Genomic DNA, 7,732 nt, shown 5'->3' on the forward strand with positions numbered 1-7,732 from the left:
AGATTAAAAGGTAGTGTAAAAACCAATAGTTTTACTGAATAACTTTTAAAAGGAAATCTTTAATACGTTTATTAAATTACTTTCTTTTTTTCTACAACCACACAAGGTTAATTTAAAAATATATAAAATAAGAACAAAGTTAATATGTAAAAATAAAAATTAATATCATTAACATTATTTATTTATTGAATTTATTTCCCACCCATCTTATAATGAGCAATTAACAGTTTTAATTAACAGTTAAAAACTTGACAAAATAGATGATTTTTAAACTTATTTTCTTAGAATAGGTGCCATTCACCCCTCCATACGGAGTACATTTAATAACCTGGAAATAATACATGACAAAACCTTTTCAGGTATTGCAGATAAATGAATTTCTGGCAGCAACAAGAAAATCTTTAATGATATAAGCTTTACGTCAACAATATTGGGCAATCTGTTCCCCATATCAGCCCTATTTTAATTAAACTAAAATGTGCATAATTGAAATAAGCTTTAATTATGCATAAGTTTCTTCCATACACATTAATATGTTCCCATTCCCCCATCTTATTTTCAGAATAGGAAGTCTTTTCATAAACAACCTATCAAATCTATTGTTTGGGGGGAAGGTAACCAATTCTAAAAACAAAGTACACCTTAGAGCTTAATCTAAATGACATCATATCTCTGTCAGGGATTCCTGTTCTAAGATTTTAAGAGTTTAATTTCAGTTTCTTGAACCTAAATTTCCCTGCAAAATTTCCTCATCTTCCTAAAATATATCAAGAACAAAATCTCTCAGTGGAAAAGATCCAAAATCCTATAAGGATAAAATATGGGAGTATCAATCAGACCTAACTGAAAGAAGAATTTGAAAAGATGTCTAAAAAACGAGTAAGATGATCTCATTTTGCCTTAAACTATGATAATCTGAATGAGCCTCAAGTGGAACATTCTGACTAAAGAACTGGGGAAAGCCTATACTGGAAGCCTTTCTGCTTAGAACGTGAGGTATGCAAGAATCTCTCCAACATTTCTTAGTTTGTTACTTCACTGGACTAAAATATCTTGACTAAAAGAGAAAAACAAAGCAACGCAGAAGTCTTCAACATTTTATTATGGTTGGTTGCACAGCAGGATTGTTAGACTGGATTTGGCATACTGTCCACCTGTTTAGGCAGATATTTAAAAACATTAAAAATATCATAAGAAGTAAGCTGTTCCAAGTAAAGCTGCCTTTTGCAATTGCAACTGCTGATAAATTTTTTAATGGCGATGCTGGTCAATTGATGCTCCAAATGTTTTGGAATTGTACTCAAGCCACCCATTACAATTGGTACAATCTTTGCTTTCTTTTGTCATAGTTGTTCTACTTCTATTTGCAGGTTTTGTGATGTTCTCCAGTTTCTTTGTTGACTGTGTTGTTTCCAGATATTGCAATGTCTACTATCCAGACTTTTTTGTCTTAACAACTGTTAAGTCTAGGTGTTGGGCAGCAGTTATTTGTTTATGTGAATTCTACAGTCCAAGAGCATTTTAGCTTCTTCTGCTCATCTTATCAAGGTATTTTAGTTCTGCTTGAATCCAGTCTACTATTCCACCTGTGTATCTAATGACTGGAAATGTCTAGGTGATAATTGCCTTGATAGTATTTTCTCCACTGAGTTTGGTCTTTAATATCTTCACTTTCATGATATATTCACTTTCTAGTCTTCTTCTTTACTTCGGTGTGCTTGATGTTGTCAGCTTAAAGGATGCCCGGGTATATGTAGTGATCGCCTTCATCCAGACTTTTGATGTTATTTCCACAAGGTTTCTTGTTTCCTTCAGTTTTCACAATTTCTCCTCTGATGACACATTTGAGGGTGGCACATTTGTCTACTTAATGTAAGGCCTCCAATTCTGCAGGATTTTAGAAAGACATTTAAAACTTGAATCTTAATCCAGTGCTCTTATCTGGTAGGATACAACACAGTTTTATTTCAGTCACCATTTAATTGTTATATGTTGTTTTAATGGTGTGTTCATGCATCTTTGGCATTTAGCCATGCTGGCCACATGACCACAGAAATTGTCTTCAGACAAGAAACATAGATGAGCACTTGGCCTAGAATCAGACATCACTGACAAGTCACAATGTTTGAGTTGGTCAGTCATAAAAATATTATCAATCAATCAATCAATCAATCAATCAATTTCTTTTCAGGAAAAGACATGAACTATACTTATTCAAGGAGGAAGTTTATATCAGAAGGAGAAAACTATCATTGTCTTTTTTGTCCACCAAAAAATAGATTCCTAAATCTATATAAGATATCCTACTGAAATTGATAGACAATGGATGCTAGGAGTCTATACCACAGTTCAAATACAACTAGGAATTGAAATTTCAACTTTCCATCACTAAATATTTTCTCATGATCAAAAATAATGTGCTTGAAAGTGGGAATATCTGGAATAAATACATGCTTTTTAACTTTTTAAAAACATTAAAATAAATTACCATGCACTTTAAATAGGAAATCATTCCTATTTCATAAGAATTTTACTATTTGATGTAAAATATGCAACAAAAGACAGTGGGTGAAAAGTTATATAGATAAAGGATGGAACTTGCTTGGGAATAAATTCAAGGATTAATTCATGCAATGGTTAAATATGGAAGGTTTAACCAAGTTCCTTAACATGAACATACTTGTGTTTGTGGAACACAAGAGATAGAGGACATAGCACATATTCTATATTGTTTGAATGCAAACTGTATAGTAAAAGAAATCAATGTCTTGGTTCACACATTAGACAAACAGGCAATTGGTGTACACTCATTAGAGCAGTGGATTTTACATATGAACAGAATCCAAATATGACATATTGTATGGCCTTTTACAGAACAAATGAGAACTGTATACGTAGATCTGACTGGAATACATTGGAGGAGTGATGCAGAAATACTATTTCTATTTTCTTTTAGTTTTGTCTTCTACTCTATTCTTTTTTACATGGTGTTATTTGTAGGTTTTTCTATTCTGACATAGCTTTGTGAATAATCAATAAAATATCATAATTATCATCATCTTCAAGCTGGAAAATGTAGAAAGGGAAAGAGAGGAAGTAGAACAATACTTTTTTTCTCCTACAAATAATAGGATTGGATACAGATAATCCTTTAAAATATGATTAGAAAGGGGGAGATCACTCCTACCTATATGGAGCTGTAATGTAACTGATGGAAAAGCACAAATGGAGGTATTCTACAGTTCATGACTATAATATAAATCAACAAGTCTTTGTATTTAAAGAAAATCACTGGCACAAATGAACATATTACTTGCCATGTCTACTATAGCAACTTGAGATTTTCTGCAAAACAAATGTGACACAGAGCAAAAACTTGCTAAATTTGCCAAAACTGGAATGTTCCTGCTCATCCTGGCTTTTCTATTCTAAGTACAACTGGAATTTTATACATTTCTAAATTATGCCTGTCAGCAAAACCTAGATTAATTTTTGAGTATATTGTGTATATTCACTGCATCAATTAAAATCAATTATTTGGCCTGTATTTTAAAATTCAATCTTGGCTGTTTTTTAACTACAGACTGTACCCATTACAGAAAGTATAAACATCTAAACATGATTTTGGACATTTTATTTATGAGTTTTGCTCCTCCACTCTGAATAAATTCCAAGCTCTACACCAAACACTGACAAAACAGCATGTTCTTTCTACATTCAACATATTGCATACTCTTGCAAAGAATGCAGAGTACAAAACCCTTTGAACCAGAAGCTTTATATAGAAGCTAACTATATAAATAGAGACTAACTTTGTATACCTTTGAATGACTGTTATTCTTACAATTTATGTAATAACCTGATATACAATATTAAATTTTCTGTATATGAACATTTTCTCCCTTTAACACATTCACTAATATGATCCGTTTCTACTTAGCAACTCTTCTGTGAAGTATAAGAAACATTTTAATTTTAGAAAAAGCAAATCTGCTAACTTTAAAAAAGTAAGCTCAAAACTCAATAAACTGTTTTGATTATAAAATGCGAACTGTAAAATCAAGGTTATAGGTCATTCCCATTTTTAGTATCAGACAATTTACATCTGAAGTTTTGGATTGAATAAGAAATTCTAGTTTAAAAAAATATGCACATGGCGCTTTTCCAAAAAGCTTGGATAGAACACCAGAAATATTTACAATAAAAAAAATCCAGAAGAACCTCACTGATAGATATTATCTCAGCTCTACAGGTTAATATTTTACATTTGCATAGAATTTTTCATTATAATAAAAATTAAATTTATTTACCACCCATCTCATTGTTCAAGGTGACTCTTAGCAGCTTACAATGAAATAAAATATGAAAATATAAAAACAATTATAAATATAAAACAGGTTAAAATTTAAAAAAAGAAAACAAAGTACAAACCCTGGATTTACAGTAGTGAGGTAGTGGTACCACCACACTGCACCAACCCACTTCTAGCCAACAGATTCTCCTTCGGGACTCCAAGCCAACTGAGAGAACGAAGATTCAAGGCTTTTCTGAAGGCTAAAGGAGAGGGAACAGATCTCACTTCCGTTTCTTCTCTGGCAGGATATTCCAAGAGGCGGAGGGCATGGCAGAAAGGCTCTTCCCCTTGATCCCACCAGTTGAAATTCCTTAGCTGATGGGATCCATAATAGGCCCCTTCTGACAGCATTAGTGGGGTGGGCCAATTGCAATGGGGAAATAAGATCCCGCAGACCCATGCCATAGAGAGCTTTAAAGATGACAACCAACATATGTGCAGCTCACATAACAATGATATGACATATGCCATCCTAGGAGCTTCCAAAATTATCTGCACTGGTGCATTCTGGACCAATTGTAGCTTCTGAATACTCTTCAAGAGTAACTCCATGTAGAGCATTTTGCAATAATCCAAACAAGAGATGATCAGTGAGGCAGGAAGGGCCTCACAATTTAGAAAAGGGTGCAGTTGGCGCACAACATGAAGTTGTGCAAAAGCTCTCTTAGCCATGACTGCTACCTGCTCTTTAAGCAGGAACCATGAGTCTAGAAGAACCCTCCAAGTTGCACACCGGGTCTGTCTGGGGTAATGTAACTTCATCAAGGACCAAAAATGATAAGCCTCTGGCTCTCAAGGCTCTGCATACCCACAGCCACTCCATCTTACCAGGATTCATCTGAAGCCTGCTGTCCCTCATCCAGGTCCCCATGGACTCCAGGTACCACAAAAGGTAGCAATAGCATCCCTTGGGACACAAGGGATGGAGATGTAAAGCTGAGTATCAGTAGCATATTGATGGTATGATCTCACCAGTTTTAACACCAGTAGCTGTTAAAAAGGGGCTGAGAGAACACCAAGCCCTACGATAGTCTATAAAGTAGCTGCAACAGGCTGGATTTCTTGCACCCTATCAACAGTGATTGAAAATAGCCGTAGAGAAAGCACAACCAGCACAACACTGCACTACCAACCCAAATCCCACAGCTAGTCCAAAAGGCTTGATGGTACTGAAAGCTGCCAAGAGGTCAAGGAGAGCGAGGATGGATGCACTACCCCATCCCTAGATGGGAAAGTGGGAAACTGGACAAGAATTGTTCAGTAAGGTGACCATGGCTTCCTTAAAGGGTGTTGGGAAAGCCCTCTTTTGCAGTGATGCATTAATCACCGCATGCACCCACCCAGAAGTCACTATCTTGGAAGCTTTCAATAACCAAAAGGGAAAAGGATCTAAGCAGCAAGTAGTTGTGCTAACAATCCTGAGGACCCTGTTCACTTCCTCAGGTCCAACAAGATCAAATCGCTCCCAGGTAACAGGCTCTGTTTCCCAGGCATATCTAATGGACTTACATCACGCTTTGACTCAATACAAGAGAGAATCTGGTGTTGCACAAACTCCTCTGCAGGGTCCTAAGGATGATCATCCGAGCCCCCCTTTCCATGGATGGACTAGATGACCTTAAACAAGGCTGTCAAGCACACTCTATGAATGCAATAATTGCGGAAATATATTGATATTTTGCTGCTCTTACGCCACAATGTAGGCCTTAATCGCAACTCATTCTTTGTTTTCCTCCAGCAGGCTTAGGAATTATTAGGCCATCTCAGCTAGCAGACCAATTTTCAGCGCACAATGAACTGGATCCAGGCATAAAAATAATTCATTAAAATCAAATAGATTTAATTGAGCAACAATTAACCTTCAGCCTCACTGATTTCAGACGGTCTAACCATCTTTAAACAATTTAAAAAAGAACATGCTTTTGGTCCATTTCTTCCGTTTGCTTTCTGCTTTGTGTGAAAAAGAGAACGTGAATAAGAAATTATATTCTGTTTTATAACAATTATAAATTATACTATTATATAATTGTTTATTATATATTGATAATATTCAATAATCAATTCTATAATACATGTGTAATTTAATTATATATTTTAAAAACTATAATCAACAATCTAATAATGGAGATCAAGCCTCTCCTTGAAAATTGAATCCGTCATAAAAGCTCAGTTTCTACTCTATAAAGCAACATTTAAAACTCTTTTCTTTTAACAATAGTGGCCAAATATTTGTGCTCATTTCAAATTATCACTGGACATATCGGAGTGGGCTTTGGAACAATACACAAGATGAAATTCAAACCAAACATTAGATAGGAACTCCTAAATATATGTTCATGAGTTTTATGTGTGCATTTGCAAAGTATGCCTGGGTAAACACTCCAGTAGAAGAACAAACTATAAAAAAACTCTGACTTTAAAAAGAATTCCAAAGGCTGAGGCTTTATTCATACGTCCTTGGGAGTTAAGTCCCATTATTTTCAGTATGGCATACTTCAGAGTACGGCTGCATGCGACCCTTGTTATTGAGAGCTCTTTTTCTATTTTAAAATCTTTATGCTTTGGAAACATTGAGTAATAAAGTACTAACACCTCACCACCTATTATATAAAATACAGGACAGGACAATATTTTACAGTATTATACTCTTTTTAAAGAACAAGCCAGTTTTTGAAATATATAAACCACAAACAAGTAGATAATACAATTCCATGTAATTTTTATGGAATATCGATAAATGCTTATTTAAATCCATTGTTAAATAGGGTTAATAGTCAGGGCATCATTTACAGATGAAAATTTCTCAGAACATGCCTGAGGAAAAAACAGCAAAGACCAATAATTTCAGCAAAACAACTTGCTTTCCAAATGCTAAAAATAGATAAAGAAAATATCTCACAAACTGTAAAATGTTGGTCAGCAATCATTTTATGCTAAGCAACATAGCTTCCCCACTACCTTGCTAAAAATAAAACTGTATGTATTGCAATACTTTTCACTTGCTTCAGCCAAGAACTCCAAAACCTCCCTGAAACTAACCTCAGTTGGATCACTCTCTTGTGTACTATGAGTCAGCACTTCTTAACATTTCTGGAAATTCCTCAGTGTAAACTCCTCCCATATAGCAGGAAACTGCAGATTCAACTCAGCATATACCAGGAAATACATACAGTTATGCACATTTCACTGGAGTCACATAAGCATTCAATTTAGTTTTTGGAAAGCTTACCAACCACACTGTTTTCAGCCATTCTCTTCCTGCAGAAATGCAATGCTACAAGTGAAGAAAGAAAAATAATAACAGGAATTCCCTCTGTTCATCACTAATTACTGCTTATAACAGTATCAGATTATATAACTATTAGAATTCTGACTGAG

General features: G+C 34.7%; 1 protein-coding gene across 1 annotated transcript in view; it reads right to left on the reverse strand.

The window, feature by feature from the left end:
* Positions 1-7,403, reverse strand: part of SPIDR (scaffold protein involved in DNA repair) — a 90,011-nt gene extending 82,608 nt beyond the window's left edge. Inside the window, exon 1 of the mRNA XM_029284067.1 lies at positions 7,394-7,403. The gene's annotated coding sequence lies outside the window, so the exon portion shown is untranslated. The remainder of the gene's footprint in view (positions 1-7,393) is intronic.
* Between the last annotated feature and the right edge of the window lie 329 nt (positions 7,404-7,732).

The sequence above is a fragment of the Protobothrops mucrosquamatus genome, unplaced genomic scaffold (genome assembly GCF_001527695.2).
Source record: "Protobothrops mucrosquamatus isolate PMUCROS unplaced genomic scaffold, P.Mucros_1.0 scaffold356, whole genome shotgun sequence".
NCBI classification, from domain to species: Eukaryota; Metazoa; Chordata; class Lepidosauria; order Squamata; family Viperidae; genus Protobothrops; species Protobothrops mucrosquamatus.